Genomic DNA, 23,067 nt, shown 5'->3' with positions numbered 1-23,067 from the left:
TTGACGCAGCTCTCCAATCATTCCTCCAGTCAGTTAATCTTTTCACACCTACGGATATCTTCTCTTTCACATTCTTCTTCAATTGTTCCATGCATTTCAAACAAGGTCTTCCTTTCCGTTTCTGGCCATAAAATTGTCCCTCGACGATTGCCTTCATCAGGACATCACGTCTCAAGATATGACCTACAAGGTTGTTCCGTCTTCTTATTAATGTTTTCATGAGGCTTCTCTTTTCTCCTACTCTTCTTAGGACTTGCTAATTGCTTACTCGGTCGATCCATTTGATCCTCTTTATTACTTTTGTAGCACCACATTTCAAAGGCCTCTACTCTTATTTTTCCGCTACTGCCTTTGTCCATATCGCAATAGGGTAGTTTCCTTCATCAAAGAAAACGAAAGCCATTGATTGCGATTCGTTACCCACCATTAGTGTATTCATAATACACAAATTATTTTGTTTTTGAAATACCGGTTTTGACGAATGGCAAGGGTCAAATTTTAATCCTCATTTGAAAAAGGCCAGATTGGCGCCCATGCAATTCCACTCCACGTGACGTCACAGGGACCTAGTTTCTACACGAGAGGATAGGAGTTATGCATCGTCTGAGGTTACCAATGCATGCATGAGGCACAGAGCTCAGGGAAACATGTCTTAATAATCACCTATTAAAACTGGCTAAGGTCGGAAAGTTTTCTTCGTTGGATAAGGTATTAATAAACCTTTTTTAAGCCAAGTGCTACCAGGCAGCAAGGTACTAAGCTACCCGCTAGCATCCTGCGTCCTATCAGCGCTCAGAGCCTCGATCAAGGTCACCTCACAAGGCGGGAGGGGGAACCAGAAATGCGTCGCACGGACTTTTTCCCATCATTCCTACTTACGCGTCGCGATTGGGCCTCCTTTGCTTTCATAGCACTGGAGTGTTTTATCCCTCTTCCCTCCCTTCCAACCCTTTCCTTTCCCTGGAGGCGCCGGCGGGCTCCGATCGCGACGGCGTCTCCATCCTTTTTCCTTCCTCTCTCCTCCCCCTCCCCGGGTGCCCTGGCGTATAAGCCTCGGGCTTGGTCCGGGGCCCCGGTGCGTTGTACCCTTAGAGGGTTCGCCTTGAACCCTCATAGTTCTTACGCGTCGCGTTTTCGCGCGCTTGAAATTTTTCACTTTTCACTTAATCGCGAAAAATACGTATCGTCATTTAAAAATCTAAAAGCGTGAAATACGTACTCCAGGAGTAATAATCTTTCGATTTAGGCAATAAAAAAATAATAGGAAACAACCCTATTCCATAGAGAAGCATACTCCAAATAAGTTCTGATAAACTGTTTCCTTACTTTTATATTTAAATTACCCGCTTTAAGTATATCCTTCTTTTGATAGAATGCTTTCCTCGCCTGGGCAATTCTGCGGATTATTTCTTTCACGAATATTACAAAAGAGGATCCTCAAACGGTCTCTTAATGTGTTGTCAACCAACGAGCATTTAACTAGGCTTACAGCAGTCGCCACTCGCGTCGCTGACGGACAAATTGACCCGAGTTTCACGGGGAAATATGGTATAATTGGGGGAGTGCACCGAAATTTACATTTATGATGCTTTGATTTATCAAATGCTCTCAATGCTATTCCTCGCAATTACAAACTTTATACTGCAAAATATTGGGAAAAAGTGGATCGCATTGCACTAATCACTGCGTCGAGGATATTTTTGAAAGCCGATTTAAATGCGACCGAAGTGGCAACAGAAATCAGCCTTCTATGGGATGGAATTGGAACTTCTCCATGCAGTCCCCTTTGTAGCGGACATCGCTAACTAACCTCACCCCACACATTAGTGAGAAATACAAAACATATTCCACGCCAATTATTTGAATCAATGATTATCACTTTGGCAATCAGTAAGGTCTATTCCTTTATTCAATTGGTGCTCCCCTGGTTACAGATATACTTCCGCCTCCTTGCTCCTGAAACAGCGGTGTCGCTGAATCATGGAAATGAAATTCGCGTACTTTTCCTCGTTTCCTTCCAATTACTTAAAATTTGTCGTTTGTTTTACAACGATTTTTTATTTTTTTCTTGCAACATTGATGAGTTGAAATGAATAAATTCCTCATATATCGTTCATTTACTTTTATCGCATTTGCTACTTCGGAATTTGGATTTGCTACGATATGTCCAAAATAAAAAATCATCATAAAAGATACCGTAAAATGGGGTTGCTTTGAGCAGTGGTGTTACTTGGGACAAAATGAGTAATTTTATTTTGTATGGTTGGTCAAACCATCCATCTCACATTTTTGGACTGATTTTTCCGTAGCTATATAAACATCATACTGAGTCAGTGGCGGATACAGATGAGGGGCGCAGGGGGCGCGCGCCCCCCCTTTGCGGGGCCACCCGTATTGCCAAACATAGTAGAACCACAATTGTAACTTTTATATGATAAGATGGCATCGTCTTGAATACGTGTACAATCGCTTTAATTAAAAATTTCTGAAGCTCAGCATGTGACTTGATTATTTTTTATTACGATAAAAATAAAGGTAACTCAAGATATCTATTTCGAGTTTTCTCTGTATCCGCTACTGTACTGAGTTGCTATCTAACGATCTGATCGTTGGATTATTCTTCCTCATAGAATAATCCTCCAAGGTCGTTAGATTATTAATGGCTTTGCCTGGTTTCGCTAGGATGGTAGGACCCGCCCGCCTCTGTGACGGGTCGGGATTCCTCGTCCCTTCCCTTCCTTCCCTATCCACTCCCAGGAGGCGTCGTCGGGCTCCTATCGCGGCGGCGCCTCCTTCTTTTCTCCTTCCCGTCCTCCCCCTTTCTGGGTGTAGGAGTGAAAAGCTCGCTCTTATAGACCCTACCCCAGGAGTGTAACCTTGCGAGCTCGCCCTGGAGTCTCGTTTCCACTGTACTGAGTTGCTGTAGTAGTTGCTGTTATTTCTTTCTTGCTTCTCCCATCGCTAGTTAAATAAAAAAAATTAAAAAATAAATTATCCTGGTGTCCAAGCTGTTTCCCCCACCCCTTTTTCGCCTTCCTCCCGATCGCCTCTTTGCTGAAGACCGCTCCCCCTTCTGGTCAGTGAGTCAGCTGCGGCCGCGATCGTGTTACGTGGACGGAGATGCATCGAGGGGTGGAGTTCTCCTCTGAAGAAGGCGGGGGAGAAGCTGGGGAAGAAAAAGTTGTGGAGAAAAAAAAGGAAAGTGGATGCGGGGAGGAAATAAATTATCTCAAAGGCAAACCTCGTGGCTGTCGGTCAGTGCAGGAGGCTCTGGAAAGGCTGGCAGTTTTTTTTTCTCGATACTTCTCAGTTGCGCTGCTAGGTCTTTTCAAAAACGTTACGACCATCCAATGCTCTGTTCGTTAGATTTGGGCAGCGTGGGTAAAAGTACTGAGGTAAAATATCTGGGCTCAATTACAGATGCTTCGTAAAAAAAAGCAATCAATTACGAGTTCAAATTACTGATTTTAAAAATTCATCAGTAAAATTACAGTTACAAAAACTCATTGTTAGATTTTCCACTTCAGAGACCTCCTGGAAACTGTAGAATATTGCAGTAAATATGTGAAATAATTGAGTCATAAAAAATACCAAAGTTGCAATTTCTCATGTGGCACTTACAATTATAACTGCTGCAACAGTGCAAAGTGTCATATTTGATTGTCCACTCTAAAGGTCACGTGGAAACTGTTGAATAGAGCAGGAAAAATGTGGAATATTTGAGCTATAGATATTGCTTAAGTTGACATTTCACTTGCGATACATACAATCAAAACTGCTGCAACAAAGCAAGGGTTTTCATTTTTTGTATTCATCATAAGTAGGATTAAACATAAGGGTGGCTGAACAAAATTAGCAAATTATGGTACTCAGGGATTGGAAGTTATCTGTAGGCCTGGGTAAATTACTGAAATCAGAAAAGTAATCGTCGATTACGAGCAACTAACGTTTACAGCGTAAGTGACGATTCCTCTTTCAATGTAAGGAGTAAATTAAAAGGCAAAATCACATTTCCTAAAAAGTAATCGCTACAAGTACAGATTACTACAAAATTAATCGTTAAAAGTAATCCAATTACTTTTCCTCGATTACTTACCAACACTGGATTTCGATGTTTGGTTTAAGAGTTAGGCACAATGATGACGCCCTAGGAATCTAGGTTTGAATTCCAAAAAGTATTTTCACCCTAAGTTAAAAAAATATATTTTTTTATTTTTTGTGTAGGCTTTCTGGAGAACCTTGTATTAGAAACTATATTATTTCCTATAATATTATCAATGCGCAACTGCCTCCAAAAACCTCATATACCCATGAATCTAGCTGCGAAAGCGTTTTTAAATTTATTGCTAAAAAATAAAAAAACTGTGTCGAATTTGGTGGCTATTCCTCGTATCGTTTAATAATCGGTCTGAAACAAAAGTGCTCCGCTACCATCTCATTGGTGCCAGTCGGAAGTTCCATCCATTAGCTTCGAGAGGAGCAACCCATAAGCTACGCTACGGTTGAGTCGAAACTCGCATACTCGCGAAAGAGAAAAATCTTATTTTCTCAGTGTAGAGACAGACTCCTCATTGGCTCAAAAGGAATCTTAAAAGATTTGGTAATTTCCCTAAGTGTTTTAAGAAGGAAATTTGCTGAGGCGAATAACTGCAGCCGCTGCCAAACACCCTATAGGTGGCTCGCAGGCTATTATGTAGATTTAGAATGGTATGGTGTACCGACTGTCTCGATAAACCCTTGTTCGAATACTCTAAATTGTTAAAAAAAATTTTACGGGAAAACTTATTCTTTATTGGGTACTATCTGTATGGAATCGTTGTATGCAACATACTTTTTATCACTACGGTAATGTATGCTGACTCAGTGACTGATGCAACCAGAATGTAGGTATGGACAGGTGAGGGTAGAGCGGACCCTATACTAATCCAAGGGAGTATGAATGTCACACGTTTAGGATAGGGAGCCAGTTACTTTCACTGGACCGCCTCGCGTATTCAGAATCTTTGTCCGTTGGTTTCACCCGGTGTTTGAACCGGGTTTCTTTCGCTAAATAGCCCAGCGTTCTAGCCACTATATAGGCTACCGAACTCCCCAGAAGAATTTATCGCGGGCAGGAAAATAGCGAGCCTTCCTTCCTTACGTATCCCATTATTCCTTTCTTTCTGCTTTTTTGACCATTCCAATCCTAAATAGTCCTCTCACCTCATTCTTCTCCGGAGTAAAAAATTTCCTCTCCACCAAAGAACACTCCTCCTGTCTCTTGCTTCTCTCCCTTTCCTTATGGTCACTCTTTCCCCATTTCACTTTTTTTCCTTTCTCCTCCCTCCTCCACGAAGGCGGAGGGGGTTCTTCGTCTTTTTTTCTCTCGTCCCTTCGCCTCCAAGTCGCTCTTGAGCGCCAAATCTCCTCTACGGACGTGAATACGTACCAATCCATCACTCGCTTCTTTCCCTTTTGCTGCGTCTTCCACACTGCCACCATATTCTCTCTCCCAGTCCATGCATTTTTTCTTTATCTGCGTCCCCTCTTTCTCCCAGAAAAGTGTATGTACATAGTACCCAGCCACATTGAGGAAAATGTATGTTCGCGCCTAATTCAAAATAAATACTCTTCGTATATTTTTCACTTAGTTTTTATTGTTTATCATAATTTTAACGTATCCACAATTGAAACTGAAGTTAGGTCCACGCCTAATTCAAATCAAATTCTCTTCGTATAATATTTACGTAGTTTTTTTATATTATCAACTATGATTTTAACGTAGCCTCAATTGAAAGTATGGAAGGCAATTTTTTTTAACTTCTTTTTGATTCGTATAGATTCAAAATACCGCAAGAAGTCATTTTCATGATAATAAATTTGAAGACAGTGAAAGAGTTGTTCATGGAGATCTTATCTTTCCTATTGGATCAAGAGAATTCTATGGATGTCAAGATTTTATCAGCATAATTCAAGACATAGCGACACATTTTCTACTCTGATAATTTTCGGCAGAACCGATAGATTTAACGTGTTGTTTTTCCTGCGCAGAATAAGGAATCGTTGTATATTTAGCTCTAGGATAACTTGGCTCGGACTAGCTAAAATAGGCTCTGCATTAACGGTTAATAACTTACGCCAAAAAAATTACGTACTAGCTATGTGGATGAATTTCTTGGCATGTTATAACTAATGAATGAATCACTTACTTCGCTAAATTTTCGTTTTATTACTAATTATCCTTCCTGTCCTTCGCACCGACCAATTTTCTGGTCTGACTGCGTGTCGTTTTCCTGCGTGTTTGCCTTTTTCCAGCAAGTGAGTGTGTGTCCGATTAAGACTAGGATGAACGCTGCATGCCTGGTGTGGAATCACCCCATCCACACACCCTAGTGGTGGCTTGCACGGTACCTCGTAGATGCAGATGAATAGTTTTGATACTTGTGAATGCTGGATGACTACTAACGGTTCCAACAGCCGCGGGTCCGGTGTCTATCGTCGTAGGAGTAGATTCTAGCGCCTGTTTCTTCTGCAAACTCCTTCCACTGTCCTTTTGGGGCAGATGGATGCTTCTCCCGTTTCTGAATGACCTCCCCGAGAAAGACAGGAAAAGCCAAAGAGACGTGGTATTTCCGAAAAAAATCAGGGCGCCCGCCCGAACCCATAGGAGGGGTAACAGAGACAGAAAAAAATCTCTTTATGGGACAAATTTCGGTGTTACTTAAGGGTTTCCAGGTGACTTTTATAGCCGAGAGGGGTTGCCTCGGTGACCGTCAGAGGGACTCGTAGGGGAAGTTGGGAGTGCTTCCTTTGAAGAAACCTGGATTTTTCAAGTCGGGGGCGATGAGGCAGGAAAAATAAATTAAGGATTCGACACAATGAGTTCGACCGATGGTATTTCCCGAGGAGAAAAAAATGTGTCTTTTTGAAGAATAAGGAAGACCGAACGTGCTAACCTTCCAAGTCTAATGTTCAGCGCGCGCCAAAGACTCGTGTTCAAATGTCGATGTAAATCAAAAGGAATTCGGTCGGAGCTCGTGTCGTATTGACGTTATTCCTGAGCTACTTGGAAAGAATATACCCTCCAAACGCACCGTGAACCCATATATATTATGGTGCTGATACATTTTATTGGATTAAATTCCGACATGTGTGGATTTATGTGGTGCTTGTTCTTTCGGTCTACCTGCGGAAAATATTCAACGAAACTATGAGAAATGTGTTGACGTACCTTATTGGATGACACACCGTTAAAGTTTGTAAGGGAGTTATATCGGAGGTTAAGAAAATCATGCTAAGAGATATGAATTTCCTTTCGTTCCATCCTTATTGGATTAAAAACCCGAATGTGGATTTTTCTTGTGCATTGTAGTTCATAAAACCGTTGTTCAGAAAGTACTCGGCGAAGTAACTTTAGAAACGTGGTGTTGACTTATCTTATTAGATCAAATATTGTCCGATACGCTTTTCAAGTGTGTGAAAATTTTATTTCTTGGGATAAGGTAGCCATGGCAAGAGATATGAAGTTCCTTTCATTCTAACGGCAGTATCATCGAGTACTCTATCACCTGACAGGCGTCTATATTTTCGTCGTTGTTCATCTTGACACCAGCCGTGCATTTTTACTCTCTCAATATTCAGTGGTCAGAGAATGATGAGTGACCAACCAGCATACTGAGTGGCACATAAATGTCCGATATACCAAGCAGATTTTTAGATCCATGGCTGAAGTCGAAATAACGTTCATTTCTGCTCCCGAGTAATAGTGATTTTACGAGTGACTGCTGTTGCACATGTACCTTTCTCTTTTTGTTGTTGTTGTTCAAATTGCGACATTGACTTCTCCGCAAATCTCGCTCACAGTGGATTCCATCAAAAAATATAATCAGTATTTCAGTTAAATACTGGTTACATTTTGTGATGGAAAGGTGGTGGTAACAGGGTATAATGTCTATAGATTGGGGACATTCCTATAAAAAATATCGTTGAAAAGTTTCGCTGTTCATGGCTTTCATTAATGTTCATGACTTTTGAGTTTCAGTCACTTTTTTACTGAAACTAATTTATATATTTCGGGATATTTTTTGTCGCCACCAGATCTTATTAACCATATGAACAACAATGGGTTTAAGATAATGTGTTAACGATCTCAAATCGGTGTACGTTTTGCACGTAGTCTGTATGAAATATTTGAATTCTAAATCCGCGACTCCCGACCGATTAATAGTGACTTCTCTCGACTCGACGGATATCTCTACAATAATCGTCCACCCAAATGACGACGTCAGAGAACGCAATTGAAAAATTAGTAGTGTCCGCAATTTGTATCATCCAAATACGATGTTTAAGAAAATAATAGTGATTGTCTTGATTGATGCCATCATTCTTCACTTTCTTGACTTTTGACCGCAAAATCCGAGCAAAGATACTCCACTGAAGAACAAACTTCCCGTTGGGACAGTGGACTCATTCTAAAATTATGCTTCTTAAATGGTTTGTAAAGTGTTCATTTCGTCCTCTTAACTATATATGTTTGACCCAAGTGCATGGTTTACGCAAAAATTAGTTTTATTTCTTCATTAGATTTGGTCATAATATTTTTCACTCACCTCTGCCTTAGTTCGGGGTGAACTCTGCCCCATCAAAAAATCTATCCAAACAAACCTTCGGGTTGAATCACTGAAAGAGTGAGTGAATGTTTTTTATTACTTTCCTTTTACAGAGTTTGGCGGAGGGATAGAGAAGATTTTAATTACCTAGGTCCTCCATTGAGTCGACAAATCGTTGATTGGACGAAAAATCCGGAAGAAAACCATTCATAACGGTGAGTTGAAAGTGACACCATCCTAAAACCTATCCGTCTATCTATATTTTTAATATCATCTCCTCACATGTTTGAAGTGAAATTTTGCATGAAAAAAATTATATGAACTGTGCATAGGAAGATGTCTTCTGGAAGATTCATAGGAAATTTCAACGACTAACCTGACATTCACGATTTCTGCCCATTGGCCCAGGAAACAGGAAGTTCGGGGGATCGGGTTGGTTTGGTGGCTAGAGTGTTGGCTTCCTACCCTGTGGGCTCAGGTTCAAACCCCGGCGGTGGCGTGAATTTTCAGAGACTGCCCGATCACTGCTTGAATGCTATGTAGAGGACATTTCAAGCGCAGCACTCCGTCCGTCGGATGGGACTTTAATCCGTGGTCCACTTGGCGTTAAGAGCAGGCTAATGCCGACGCCGGGCTTTTTCCACCCTTCTCTACCTACCATTCCCTCGTGGCGCAAATTACCTCAGCAGTTGGTCGCCTCCTCCAAATTCCATATCAACACAAGATTCATGTTTAAATTATAGATTCTGAGCTATTCACTTTTAGTTTTTTTTTATTCTCTTTGGTGAAGGTTAAACGACTGGCCATAGTCATCGGTTTTAGAATGTAGATATCCTTCAGATTTCATTGGTCGGTCAGTGAAGTTGGGACTCCCATAGTGCCTATTATCCAGTGAGGCTCAGTTAGCTCTCATTCATCACGATTTGGTGGTAACGGGCGGAGAAATATGACCAGAACTAACTTACCACTGCCACATGATATCACGTGTCATTTCGGTCGCACCTTCATGTGGATAAGTAAGCGTTTGGAATAACGACTCACCACCGTGTCAACCACCGAAGAGGTTGGTTGGAGGGTATCATGTAGATATACTCTTCGGCACATTGGGTGGCAAGTGGAAGAAAACCAGCCATATTGGTGAGTGTTAAGTGTCAGCTACCAAAATCCATACGGGTCCTATTTGAATTACCCCAATTATTTCTGCTCCTTATATTTTTTTCGACAATCGGTGATCTTCTTTATTGGTCGACCATGGATAATCGAATGTTATCGGTAGCTCTCGGAAATGAAAATCGCGTCAGTGCTCGATTTTCACCATTATAAGCGTCAAAGCGAAGTGCTTCAATCAATAAACGCTGGTGAATGGAATGCTGCCCAAGTGAAGCCGAAAAATTGCGCATCGGGCTATCTTGAAAAGAACCTTTAGAATCGCACTCCATTTAATTATTAGTGACATCTCGCCATTTTGAAATGTTTTTCTCAGTGCATATAATTAGAATTGTGACTTGGAAGATGCACTGCTTGGATCCCATGCATTATTTTTTTCACTTAAAAATTCTCTATCCTTTCACTCGAATTTTTACGCATTTAAATAAATAAGTGATGAGTGGAGGTCCCAGTCGGGCCCCAGCCTGGTTTCAATGGCCACATACGTATTCCGCGCATTATATGACCATCTTAAAGGGTCCACTAATCCGTGCGTCTGTATTCCTTAAATGATCAGTAGCTGGTTGTCCGTTTTATGAAAAGACTTCTCGGGTAGTGCGAAGACTAAGTAAGAGAAACGGGCCACTTTCCCTCGTAAGACCTTAAGAGTACGCTGCCAGTATATGCGATTCTCATGTGATATACTTAATCAAGAGCTGGAGCACGTGAAGTTAGTTTTTGGTGTGGTCAGTTATGTCTAATACATGCCTCGACCAGCTAACGAACATCATTTTTTCACAAAAAATCAAGATATTTTCTGCCTAAAGGTACAAGACCTATTTCAAGGCATACCTTATTTAGACGACTTATTTCCATAGGCATAACCGCGAAGTTTGGACGCTCGCGGTCGGGGAAGGTGGGTTAAGGGTAATGTGCAGAACATGGGCGTACCCAGCGAGGGGCACGAGGGGGCAGCTTCCCCAAACCTCTAGAAGCAAAAATCGCAAATGTCTTGAAGGAAAATAATATTTTTTCAAGCGAATAATTTTAAAAACTAATAAAGAGCTGTTACAGTTTCCTTAAAATGTTGATTTCATTCATCTTTTTCATGCTTAAATCTTACCTACAACTTGAACAACCATAGCTTGCCCTCCCCCCTAGTTTTGATCCAGAGTACCCCCTTGGTGCAGAATACGGACAGTCGCGATCAAGGCAGCTTTGGACACTGTGGAATAAATTTCTTTTTATCTATTTCTTATTTATATTATGATTTTATTATCTATCGAGGCAGGTAAAATGTGCTAAGTACGAATGAGCTGGTTTCAATGATAATAATAATAATTCTCTTTATTTTTCAACGAATTAAGGACAGCATTGTCCTCTCTTACAATTAACTTGATTGACATTCACAAACATCCATGCCCTGGATGGTGATCAATCCACCCAGGCGGGATTCGAACCCGCGACCTCTAGGTAGCTCCCGTGAACGGTGCTTTGCGACCAAAGCTCCGTTGTTCTGAGTACGATGTATTCAATAGATTTACTCGTCGAAAGATGATTGATATAAAATTAATCTACTGTACGTGGTGATAGTTTCAGCACTCGGTGAGCGCCAATGTCGTCACTCGAAGCGTGCGGCTGATGGCTGGAAGGACAGCGCATGGTCGTGGTGAGGTAGGGTGGCGCGCGCCGTCTATTTTGAACTGCGCAGGGCGAAAGCAATAAATAAGCACATCGGTGCAAAGGGGGACCTTTTAAGGGGAGGATACTCGGGCGAAGAAGAGGGTGTGGGGTGAGTCCTCCTTTGTGCGAGCGGGTGTGCGAAGAGTAGTCATCATCATCGACGTACTTAACATTTTCGAGGGTGCTAAAATCTTCCAGTGGTTTACAGTCAGATCCGTTTGTATCGATAAAAAAAACCCTTATTTACTCATTTAAGTGATGAATTATTTAAAAAATTAACCATTATGTAACATAAAAAATTAAATCTTTAAATTTACTAATTTTATGAAGCATTTAAATCTTGGGAAGACCAGGACTTTTCGGAGTCCTAATCAGCCTCGGTAAGAAATACGTGTATAAAGAAGAAGTACTTTGAATTATGCTTAGAGTTTATTTTACGATATCTTGGGCTTTATTAAACGAGAGCTTTGAGCGAGTATTGACAATACGATTGCGCCACCTCATCTATTTAAAGATTAATTGTTTAAGACAATTACATTCGCAAATTTTCTTACAAACTTCATTATTTAATGTCCTTAAAAATCGTGATTATTAAATAAAATTTCGAATAGGCTGCATGACCAAGAAAAATCGTTTGCATGGTAACATGGTGAAGTTCATTAAAAAATGTTTTCGTTGCCATAGATCAGTAACTATGGAGTTGCGGCCCGATGTTTATTGGAATAAATTGCTTATAATTGTCACCTTTACCTCCTTCTAAAGTATTGCAGGTTCCTCCTGAAACACCCTGTACAGAATATTGTCTGCGATCAATATCTAACTTTTAAGAGGAAGCATTTCTCCCTCTTGAGCGATGGATTTTCGCAATACATTTTTGCTGAAATCCACGCTATCATCTTAGAAATTTTCAGAGCACATAAGATTTGACCCATGCCAACATTTGCCTCAATCTTAAATTTGAAGATTTTACCTTAGTATTTTCTCTAAGAAAAAATTCTGCATTTTTCTTTCAGGAAAATGTTAACAAAGATCTACTCTATGTGCTCAGTAATTATAATTTGAGGACGAAAACGTAAATTTTGAATGAGTTTCGTCACGACCATACGACTGGTCTGCAGGGAGTGGTACTCCAACTAAATGACTCGCGCGCCTTACGGGAAGGGTCCAAGAATTCAATCTCGATCCTCCTCAATGATCTCACCATTGACTACACTCTCCATTACTATTAATTTTGGTTTTATTGAAAAAATCAAATATGCATCAAAGTTTTGATTTGCCCATCGGTAGATTTCTCATGAAATAGTTTCCTTTCTCTCCTTGTTCTTGGGACTTTTCATGATTCTTCACTTCAATTTCAACTCTCCAATTCAAGTCATCATCACTGGTCAACAATCCTAGGATTGGTTTGACGCAGCTCTCCACTCAGTTCTCCTATCAGCTAATCTTTTCACACCTACGTATTTCTTCTCTTTCACATCTCTCTTTACTTGTTCCATATATTTTGTTCGGGGTCTTCCTTTTCCATTCTTACCTTCCACTTGTCCTTCGACGATTGTCTTCATCAGGCTCTCATGTCTCAAGATGTGGCCTATAAGGTTGTTCCGTCTTCTTACTAAGGTTTTCATGAGGCTTCTCTTCTCTCCTACCCTTCTTAGGACTTCGTTACTAACTCGGTCGATCCATTTGATTTTCATCATTCTTCTGTAGCACCACATTTCAAAGGCCTCTATCCTTGCTTTCTCCGCTGCGGTCATTGTCCATGCCTCGCTTCCGTATAGGAGCATACTCCAGATGTAGGTTCTTATAAATTGTTTCTTTACTTCCATATTTAAGTTTCCCGCTGTAAGCAGGTCTCTCTTTTGGTGGAATGCTCTCTTCGCCTGGGCTATTCTGCTGATAATTTCTTTCTTGCTTCTCCCGTCACTAGTTATCTTGCTTCCCAAATAACAGAATTCATCCACCTCTATCAGTTTTTGCCTCCCTATTTTAATCTTGGTCTTGACTTCTTCTCTTCTGCTGCATACTAAGATCTTGGTTTTCTTCGTGCTTATTTTTAGTTGATATCTACTCGTTACTCTACCCATATTAACCGGAATATTTTTCAAATCCTTCTCTGTTTTTGCTATAACGGCTATGTCATCGGCAAATCTTAGCATACTAATTTTTTCTCCATGGATATTCACTCCCAATTCCTTTTCTCAAGTAAAAGCTTGAAAAGGTTTCTCACATAAAACAGATTCATAACTATCATGTTCATAAGAGTCAAATCAACACTTAAGTAAATTTAACGCATGAGTTTGAGAGATATCGTAATCGAAAATCAAATAATTAACGGTGGCAGTTCTGATTTTGGTGGTGACACACATATATGGTTCTACAAGGAAGTGTGATCAACACTCGAATTTTATTCATAATTTTCATGAAGCGTTCTGGTTAGATTTGAAGCAGTAAATGCAGATGTCTTCATATTACCACTTTAATGACGATGCGGCATTTCCTTTAAGGTTCTTTCGTCGGATCTAAACAGTTCCAGAACAAGATATTTTCGTTTTTCGCCCTAATTATTTACCGTAAAATTTATAATTCACACAATTGACAGGGTCTTCCGAGCCCATAAATAATGCCAATGCTAAGATTTACGCTAATGGCAAATGATTTCCTACTGTTGGCAATTAAAATGCTTAAAAAAATCCGCAACGAATCCTCTCGGAGGATTCAAGTTTCGAGTTTCTCCGCTTAACGTCAAGAAGGTCCCCTCACGCTGCTTCCCCCTTGTTTTACGACCGGAAACAATAGGGAGAGGGGTGTCGGGGTGGGGGAAGGCGTTTTCTCCAGACGGAAAAATGGTAGGGGTTAGAACCAACGCGTGGAGCTTGTTGCCGGTCTAAATGACGGTTTAGTTAAGGTTGGACCGAAAAACGAATTTGTTGTCATTTTTATGAAAATTTCTTTAAGTTACATAAATGACAATATCGATGGCTAAATTCCAACAACACGCACCTCAAAATTTGACCGCCATGAGTTAATACTGGTAATCCTGTTAATAAAAAATAAAATTCAAGCAAAAAACAATTCTTTGTTTGCAAATGTATGCTTCTTTTTCAGTTTTATGTATTTTTGTTCTTTTTATTTCAATTATAATTATATACAATTAAAGAAATAAAGCAGTTTTTTGCTTTCCTGAAAAGTATCTATTTATGAGATACGTGCTGTTAGAACTTAGCCATCTATATGCTCTTCTTATTTTAAAAACGGATAACCACAAAAAATACCCTTTCCCATCCTTGTAAATTGCTTTCAATATTTGTATTTCTATTCAGGTTGTTAAGGCGATTCATATTCAGAGATGGTGAAAATGTTACTTACGCCTAGAATTTATATCCCGTTCCTTTTACTTAAGCCATACTTAATGTAAAACAATTTGATCGTAAAAGCTGGTTGGAAATTGTTATTCGTGACGTTCATTTTAAGAATTTAACCTTTCAGTCTTGCAAAGGATAAGTATTCAATAGTAATCGAAATTTTCTTTCTTTTTACGAAGAAATTATATCTTAAGAAATGACTCTTATAAGGTTCGTTATACCGTAAGATTTCATAATAATGATAATATTAATAAAATTAAGGCTTCCACAGGAATTTTCTTTAAGTTATTAGGAAAACTTTCCGCAACTAAATTCAAATTACGTTTATACGAGGAATAGCGCTGAGGTTGGCGAAATAACTGGGAAACAGATAACCATTAGAGTGTAAAGGATGAATTATTCACATTTTGTTGGCCATTACTTTACCTTGCAGTCTCGATGGATGTAGTTAATTACCGTAATACTTTTTAATCACGCCTACAAAACCTACTTGCTTTACTTCGTCCAGTTGCGAAATTACCTTCCTAGATTGTATAGTTATTCGGGTTATAAGTTTAATTTTCTGGGCAGTAAGAAATTTAAAAAAATATTCCGAAAATTCCCTAGAGATTCATGTGAAATAAATAGGTTTCTTTAAGATGAAATAGAATAGTTCATTTATGAATATTAATTTTGAAATCTAGTCGGTAAAATTTATAGACGGCGTTGTCGTATTAACTCAATTCATCTACTATATAGTCTAATGATCGTTTAAAGGTGCATAAATAGAATTGCCTAATATCGTATCACTATCCATTGAATTTTATAGTCCACTTTCCTCCATGCCCATTCATCGAAGATTTAGGGACGCTGAGAAATTTCAGAAAAATAATTACATGGCAATCGAAACTGGAATGCAAAATTCGAAGAGTAAAAAGGTGATTCTACGACACTCTTGCGTTATATGGTCCAGCCGTACTTTGTTTCCTCGCTGCCGCATCATCAATCAAATTGCGGACGTGCGTTCTGCTCATTTAAGTATGCCGCGTCTCCAGAAGATTGAAGAGGCAGTGGGTGACCTCCACCAGATCACCTCGCTCCAACCCAGCATGAGAGCCATGAGGTCCACCCCCTCATTCAACTTCGCAACGAGCCACTATGGTACTTTTTTTTTTAGACGCGAGCCGTCCCGTAAGCTGTTTCGAAGGGGCCGCTAGAGGACGCTGTCCTGCGTCTCGTTAACGTAGATGGGATAGGAAGAGGGATGGGTTGGCTGGAGGAGAAACATGAATGGAGGCATCCTTAGGAAACAAAAAGGAGAGATGATGGCGAGATTTTAAAAGACAACTTGAGTACTCGACCGGAGGCGACCCTTCTTGTCAATCAGTGTGTGCGTGATGGCTCTATGTCGCGTCATCTCTGAGAATCGACATCCAAGAGAAATGCTTACGCGCGTTGACAGTTCTTTTGTCTGGGAACTTCCCCCCCCCCGCTTCCCCCGCCATCCGAAATTGTGGCATTCAAATCTACACTAGTTCGTTTTCGGAGCAATTTTTAACGCATTATAATCCAATGTTGCTTGTACGCAAAATCTAAAATGTATAAATTTTCAGCTCTATTTGGTGAATATCTAAAGTGCGTTTTATTTTGTGGTGTAAATTCTAACGATGAAATATTTATCTGCCTTGATAATTATGATCGCGTGCAAAACTTTCAATTTTTCGAAATGAGAAATCTTGAAATTTAATTTCTCCGAGAAGCCGCTCTGAGTTAGAAAGGGTTTATGGGTCCTCATTTATAAAATGCGAACTCATCCTTCCAACAAGCGTGGATTGTATTTTACAGGAAATTTTAGATTGATAGCAATTGCTCAGTGCCAATTTGCTTTTTCAAACTGCTAATGCATCGCCCATATTCAAAAATGGAGACAAGAAGCACCCATCTAATTACAGACCAATATCTTTAACGTCCATCTCATGTATTGTCCTTTGAAAACATTGTTTTCACCTCCGTTAAGGAACACCTAGACGCGAGAAACTTGTTAATGAGAACTCAACTCTGATTTAGGAAAAGTAGATCTTGCGAAATTTAGTTAATGCTTTCCGCTCACGAAAATTTAGTCTCTGGAGAGGGCAACATTCCAGTAGATGCTATTATTCCTGATTTCAAAAAGGCATTTGATAAAGTGCTCCAGCATATAGTTATTCCCATAAAGTTTCTCACTCTGTCGTCACACCTTTCTGGAATTCTTTTTACAAATCCCACATTAACATTAGCCTGACCTACTATTTCCTGAATATTTTCATACCACGATAGATCATAAGGGTCTTACTCCGATAAATTTTACGGATTTCATAGTTTTCAATTCTCCCTGAATGAAATGGCTACGTTGTGAGGAGTTTTACTTCCAGAATTTCATTACTAAGTGCGACTTTTTTCAAATTTAACTTTAGCTGCCACGCATCGCGCCATGCTTGGATTCAGGTAAGGTCGTTCGTTAGTTCATCCCTATCTTTACTGCTACGGATTTCCGTATACCCTATAGCATCGCCCGTAAATAATCGAAGTTTACTGTCCAATATTTAAATAAATAGATAAATTCATTTATTGCTCTAGGGGTCTGAACTACTTTAGAACATAAAATTAAATGACAAGGTGTCGTTGACAGTGGACATTGAGGTAAGAAAGAAAGAATACAACAATATGAAAAAAAAACTGAACCTCTTCTTCTAACACAAAATGAACATTAAGCGTATCCATTAATAAATGAATCAATAAACTCAATTTACAATGGACACAGAGGTAACAAATGAAACATACAACAATATAAAAACACTGAATGTCTTTCTCTTACACTAAATGAGCATTCTCAAATCTACCTACCCTCAAATCCATAAACAAATATAATCAATCAACTCAGTTGACTACAGACTTATTGTTAGGGGTAACAATATTCATACAACAAAATGAAAAAATATATATATGTTTCTTCTTCTGACACTAAATGCACTATTTGCTCAAAATGAAAACTATTTCGCCAATATCGTTGATTTGAAGGAAGGAAGAGGATTGGACCGTACTAATTTGGCGTTCTTATGCTACTTCTCATTATCATTTACGAAAAAAGAATACATAAAAAAGTTCGAAGGAGATCCCGACGCAGCGGAGCCTTGGCATTCAGGACGGTCACTTGTTCCGAGGGGTTTGGCGTCCACGTGGAGGCGATGTGCATGAGCATCTGGGCGGACACTGGGGAAGAGCCAGATGGGGGCTCCTTGGCGCACGCGTGCACCAAGAGCGAAGAGGAATGAGCTGTGGTGGCTACATGAGGTGGGGGAGATGACCAGTGTGGATGCTGCGCAGGGAGGCGTCTGTCACGGGAGACGATCCGGAAATGGACCCGGGGAATGTTAAAAAACAAGCGAGGAACGGAAGCTGCGATGCGGAGGTGTGAAGGGCAACTCGCAAACGTCCGACGAGATGAGAATTATGGACCGGGACGCCACCGCCGCCTCTTTGTAGTGTGCGGCACAGTATTATTTTGCGCACGCAGGTCGAACTTAGAATCTACATCTACGCAATAACCTGCGAGCCACCTCTAGGGTGATTGGCAGGGAGTGACCAATTACCAGCATGCAAGAAGACCCCCTCAAGCACACCACACGGTCATAAAAATATTGCGAATTATGAAAAAAATACGTGCACATAAATGCAAAGGGAAAATTTTCTAACGATTTGTCATTCATATCGTAAATTCATACAAGGTTAGAAAAATGGAAAAAGATGTACTTTTTCGACTGTTCTATGAATATCTTGTTAAGGCCTGCTTACACGATACATTAACACACGAGTTAATTTCTGATTGAATGAACGATTTTTGTGGAACATTTACCAATGCGATGAATCAAATTAGAAAAGGCTCTAATTTCTTTTCGAGCATTCACACAAATTCGGTGGTTACATAGTGCATTTTAGCGTTCGTATATATATACATTAACTCGTAAATATATGAATATGTGCGTATATTTTGCTATCATGCGTTATATATCTCAGACCGTATATCTATGGCAGGCGTGATCACTATAAGAAAATAGATTACATAGACTGCAAAACAAAGAGATTTTAAATGTCATACTTCCATCGTACTACGAAGGATAACAACGGTGTCTCAATTAATAGCATCAATAGCGTCACTCGCTCGGGCGACTCTCTGCATAATTTGTTTTCCTTCCATAGTTCTAACATTGTATGGATTTGCTATAGGGAGCACTAATTATTGGCAAGTTTTTGTCTTTGCATGAATACGTAATGCTATTTTGCTATATGCGTCATATTTCCATGACCATGCTGTGTGCACGTGTCGGTCCTCTTGCATGCTGCATGTTGGTGATTGTTCACCCCCTGTCAAACACCCTAGAGATGGCTCGCATTATGTGGATGTAGATATCTTAGTTATTTTCAAGTTAAATGAAATAAAATCACTATGTTTTTATTCCACACTTTATTTTTAAATCGTACGACCGGTTTCAACAGTTAGTGTTATCATCAGGTGATAACACTAAGTGTTGAAACCGGTCGTACGATTTAAAAATAAAGTGTGGAATGAAAACATAGTGATTTTATTTCATTTAACATGAAGCAATTCCACAAAGTAACGCCTGAGACCGTGTCTTATATTAGTTATTTTCCTTATGTAGGACGTGTATCAAATACATAGTTGAGAGAAATGGTCATATGAGTCGAATAGAATGGGTCTAATCAACACCACGCACCGATTTACTGCCTCAAGGAACACATCTTTTTCTGCCCAAGGAAACAGAATTTCCTCCTGCCTAAGGATAAATATACATAGCTAGTTCACGTAACGGCCGTGATGATTTGCTTGCTTCCCCACCAGCGAGCCACACCGGTGTCCACAGATGCTGAAATACTCACGTTCCTCCTCGCACTTCAGGGAAGGTTTTCCTTTTAAATCTACTTTGACGTCATGGTACCGTTTTTATTTCTTCTCTCCAAAATGTTCCCTTCCACCGTTACTCGAGAAATTTACAACCCTTATCCAACACCGTTACTTTTGACCAAGTCCCGTTGTATCATAGGGCGATGAAAAAATCGAAGCCAACCCTTTCTAGGAACTTTCGAGTATTTCTTATGTTGTTCTTTTTTCCCTAGCTCTCCCAAGCAGCTTCAACATAGCAGGCGGTCAACTGGCAAGTCGCAAAGGTCATGTTTTTTGTTCATCTCACTCCTTCTCTTTTCGAGATTTTTTCACAGCAGTGTTTTCTCTCATCGTCTCACCCTTTAGGCTCTGTCCCTAGCCAACAACACCACGCACCGATTTACTGTCTCAAGGAACACATTTTTTTCTGCCCGAGGAAACAGAATTTTCTCTTGCCTAAGGATAAATATACATAGCTAGTTCACGTAACGGTCGTAATGATATGCTTGCTTCCACGTGAGGACGAAAACTTCGTGTAAACGCAAGTCTTTAAGCGTGTAACTTGGATAACCAACTAAAAGCTATAATCTTATTATGATTTGCCCTGTATTTGCTTACCTTACTGGAAAAGTAACCGAGAAATCACATGTGATTTCTCGGTTACTCGAGAACTCACATGCTCACAACTCGGTTACTTTCTCGAGAATTTCATCTGGGTAACATCTCTGATGAAGAATAGAGCCGATAATTCAATTTATTTCATGCATATTAAATGCGTAGACATGACAAATAGATCACTTGCGTAAATGAATCAATGCAATTTTTATCAATGGCTAAAAAAAATGATTTAATTGTAGTGTGTGATGATATTTAACGCTAGGTTGAAATATGAAAATTCAAATCAGTCATACATAAAATGTCGAATTCAAAAGAATTGCAACAAATTGAGAGGCGCCACTTTCGTCACAGTTCGGAAATGGAGTTTCGGTATTTTCTGTAGTACTGGAAGGAGGGAAATTGGAGCAACATTCATATCTCCCGCAATATTTTAATTTATATATCATTCAAGGAAAATTTATACGCGATGTATGGAATTTTTAATGCAACATGAATTTTGTAAGTCGTGCTAGGTAAAAAAATTCACCTTGTATCAGAGGCTTTCGGAAGCTTGACAGAAGCTTGTAAAAGCGTAATACGCAGCTGCTCCCGAAATTCTTCGATACTAATGTATCTCGCTGCGAATGTCTACGTTTTAAGTTATTCAATATGTTGCAAAACATTTTGAATTCGACTGTACTTGATATAAATTAGTATATGATACCTTCTGCTGTGAAGCAACCTCCGTAAGCATGTTGCCTCTTTCATGCTGAAAGCTGATCACTGACCACCCCCTGCCAGACACCCTAGAGGCAGCTCGTAGGGTATTATATAGCTGTAGATGTAAGCATAGCTACTGTGGTTCTGCGAATTGTGCGGTATTCAGCAATCAAGAAAGTTGGTAAACGCGGTTTCACACTGTCAAATCCACGTCAAATTCCGTTCTAGACTCATTGAACAAGCTTCCTCGTCATGTCAATCGCCATGACTGCGGAAATTTCGTCTTGAATGCACTTGAACCCATACGTTTCCATCAAATTCGTCTTGCCTTGAAGAGTTCTAATTTTGGTTGAATATCGATTGGTGTTGAAGCGTTTCGATCAATCATTGAAGGTTTTCTAGTCTTTTCAGCGCTCCCTTGGAGATGGGATGGGATATTTACATCATTGCCGCCCTCATTAAATTTTGCGAGGAGTAAAGATGTTTCTATTAGGTGAACTACACCATGATGCAGAAGGTAATTTCGGCACTTAAAGAAATTAACACAAATTCGTTGCTTGTACGTAAAATTATTATTATTATTCTATCTCGGTCTCGCTATAGGTTATGGCTGTGTCGATCATGTTTGCTATCGTTATTAATGTATATTCAAGTTTTTTTACAGCAGTGTGGAAGGTCTTTCAACTCAATCAAGATATGTTGAACAATCATTCTTGAAAAAAGACTGTCTCGAATGGTCATGAATATCATTTTAGCGTTCAAGACGACTAGTTCCACCATCCTTGTTCAAGAAATCTCGAGTAGTGTGAAAGATGCTTAGCCAAGCACAGGAATTCTTATTTTTTCTGTCGGGAAGATGGATCAAAAAAAGAAACGCTGATTCTTTATCTCGCACTCGGGGGAAACTTCCAAGAGTCGCCTCAAACTTAGGTTTCTCGTCACTCCTCCAACCCCATCCCTCCCCACATGTTTTTCTCCGAATCCTTCCCTCCCATTTTAACCCTTTCCCTCACACCGCAACCCTTTTTTTCCATCCCCTGTCTAGCGAATCCCTTCAACAATGCACCCTCTCGAGAATTGACGTTTTTGAGGAAAGAGACGGAAACTTTTCCTTCATAATTTTTTTCTGCTTTTTCCGGTGAGAAAACGCACACTCGTGGGTTAAACGGTTATTTTTTCACATGTTTTCCCATCCCAATGGTGAGAGGCATGCTTCTGGATACTCACGGTCCCTTCGACGAGAAAGGCGTTTGAAACTGAGTAACGGGGTCATGCATGATACGGAATATTGCACGCGTAGCAGTTGCTACGTTGGAATTTTTTTATTTGATGAGAGTTAGATGGATGGCCATTACATAACTTACCGTTTATTGTTTTTTTTTATGGTTTGGATTGTATAAATAGTATTTCTTTCAAGAACCTAGTCCTTCGGACTCTAGATTCTAAATTCGTCACGGTTATGACATAAATACTCTCTCCCAGTTAAAAAATTGCGCAATTACGTACATTTACAAACAGTACAGTAGACTATTACAGATATTAAAGTGACATATATCAGATAATGAGTGAATGGTTGGCCGGGGAACCAAAATAAAGAACAATCCTCGTCACATACCTCCAATCTAATAAGTATTACTTATTGGGTGCAAGTTTTAAGTCGACATATTTTGGAGATATTTTATCGTACACTTCTTAATATGCCATATGTTAAAAATAACTCACACGATTGCTCATCACTTAATATTAGGACAAATGTAAGAAATTTTTACATATATTCCTCTACATCTACATACTACCCCGCAAGCAGCCTAAAAAGGCGTGTTACAAGGGGTGTCAGGACACCAGCCGTCTACATATAAAAAGAAAATGCTCAAAGGATTTTACGACTAGTATTTATTATAAAGCCCTTTACGGTTCGGGGGAAAAACGAATTGCCATATCTATCCGATCGGTAAAATATCTCTCTTAATAATCGCTTCTGTCAGACCTGGAAATATAACAGGGTACTAGTTTGATGTTCTCCGTGTCGCTCCTAATTGTATCTATTCTCAAT

At 39.7% G+C, this 23,067-nt stretch overlaps 1 protein-coding gene across 1 annotated transcript in view; it reads left to right on the top strand.

The window, feature by feature from the left end:
* The first annotated feature begins 8,707 nt into the window (after positions 1-8,707).
* Positions 8,708-23,067, top strand: part of LOC124160883 (protein hunchback) — a 122,391-nt gene continuing 108,031 nt past the window's right edge. The window contains exon 1 of the mRNA XM_046536999.1: positions 8,708-8,803. The gene's annotated coding sequence lies outside the window, so the exon portion shown is untranslated. The remainder of the gene's footprint in view (positions 8,804-23,067) is intronic.

Source organism: Ischnura elegans, chromosome 6 (genome assembly GCF_921293095.1).
Source record: "Ischnura elegans chromosome 6, ioIscEleg1.1, whole genome shotgun sequence".
Classification (NCBI taxonomy): Eukaryota; Metazoa; Arthropoda; class Insecta; order Odonata; family Coenagrionidae; genus Ischnura; species Ischnura elegans.
This window is presented reverse-complemented; position numbering and strand designations above follow the sequence as displayed.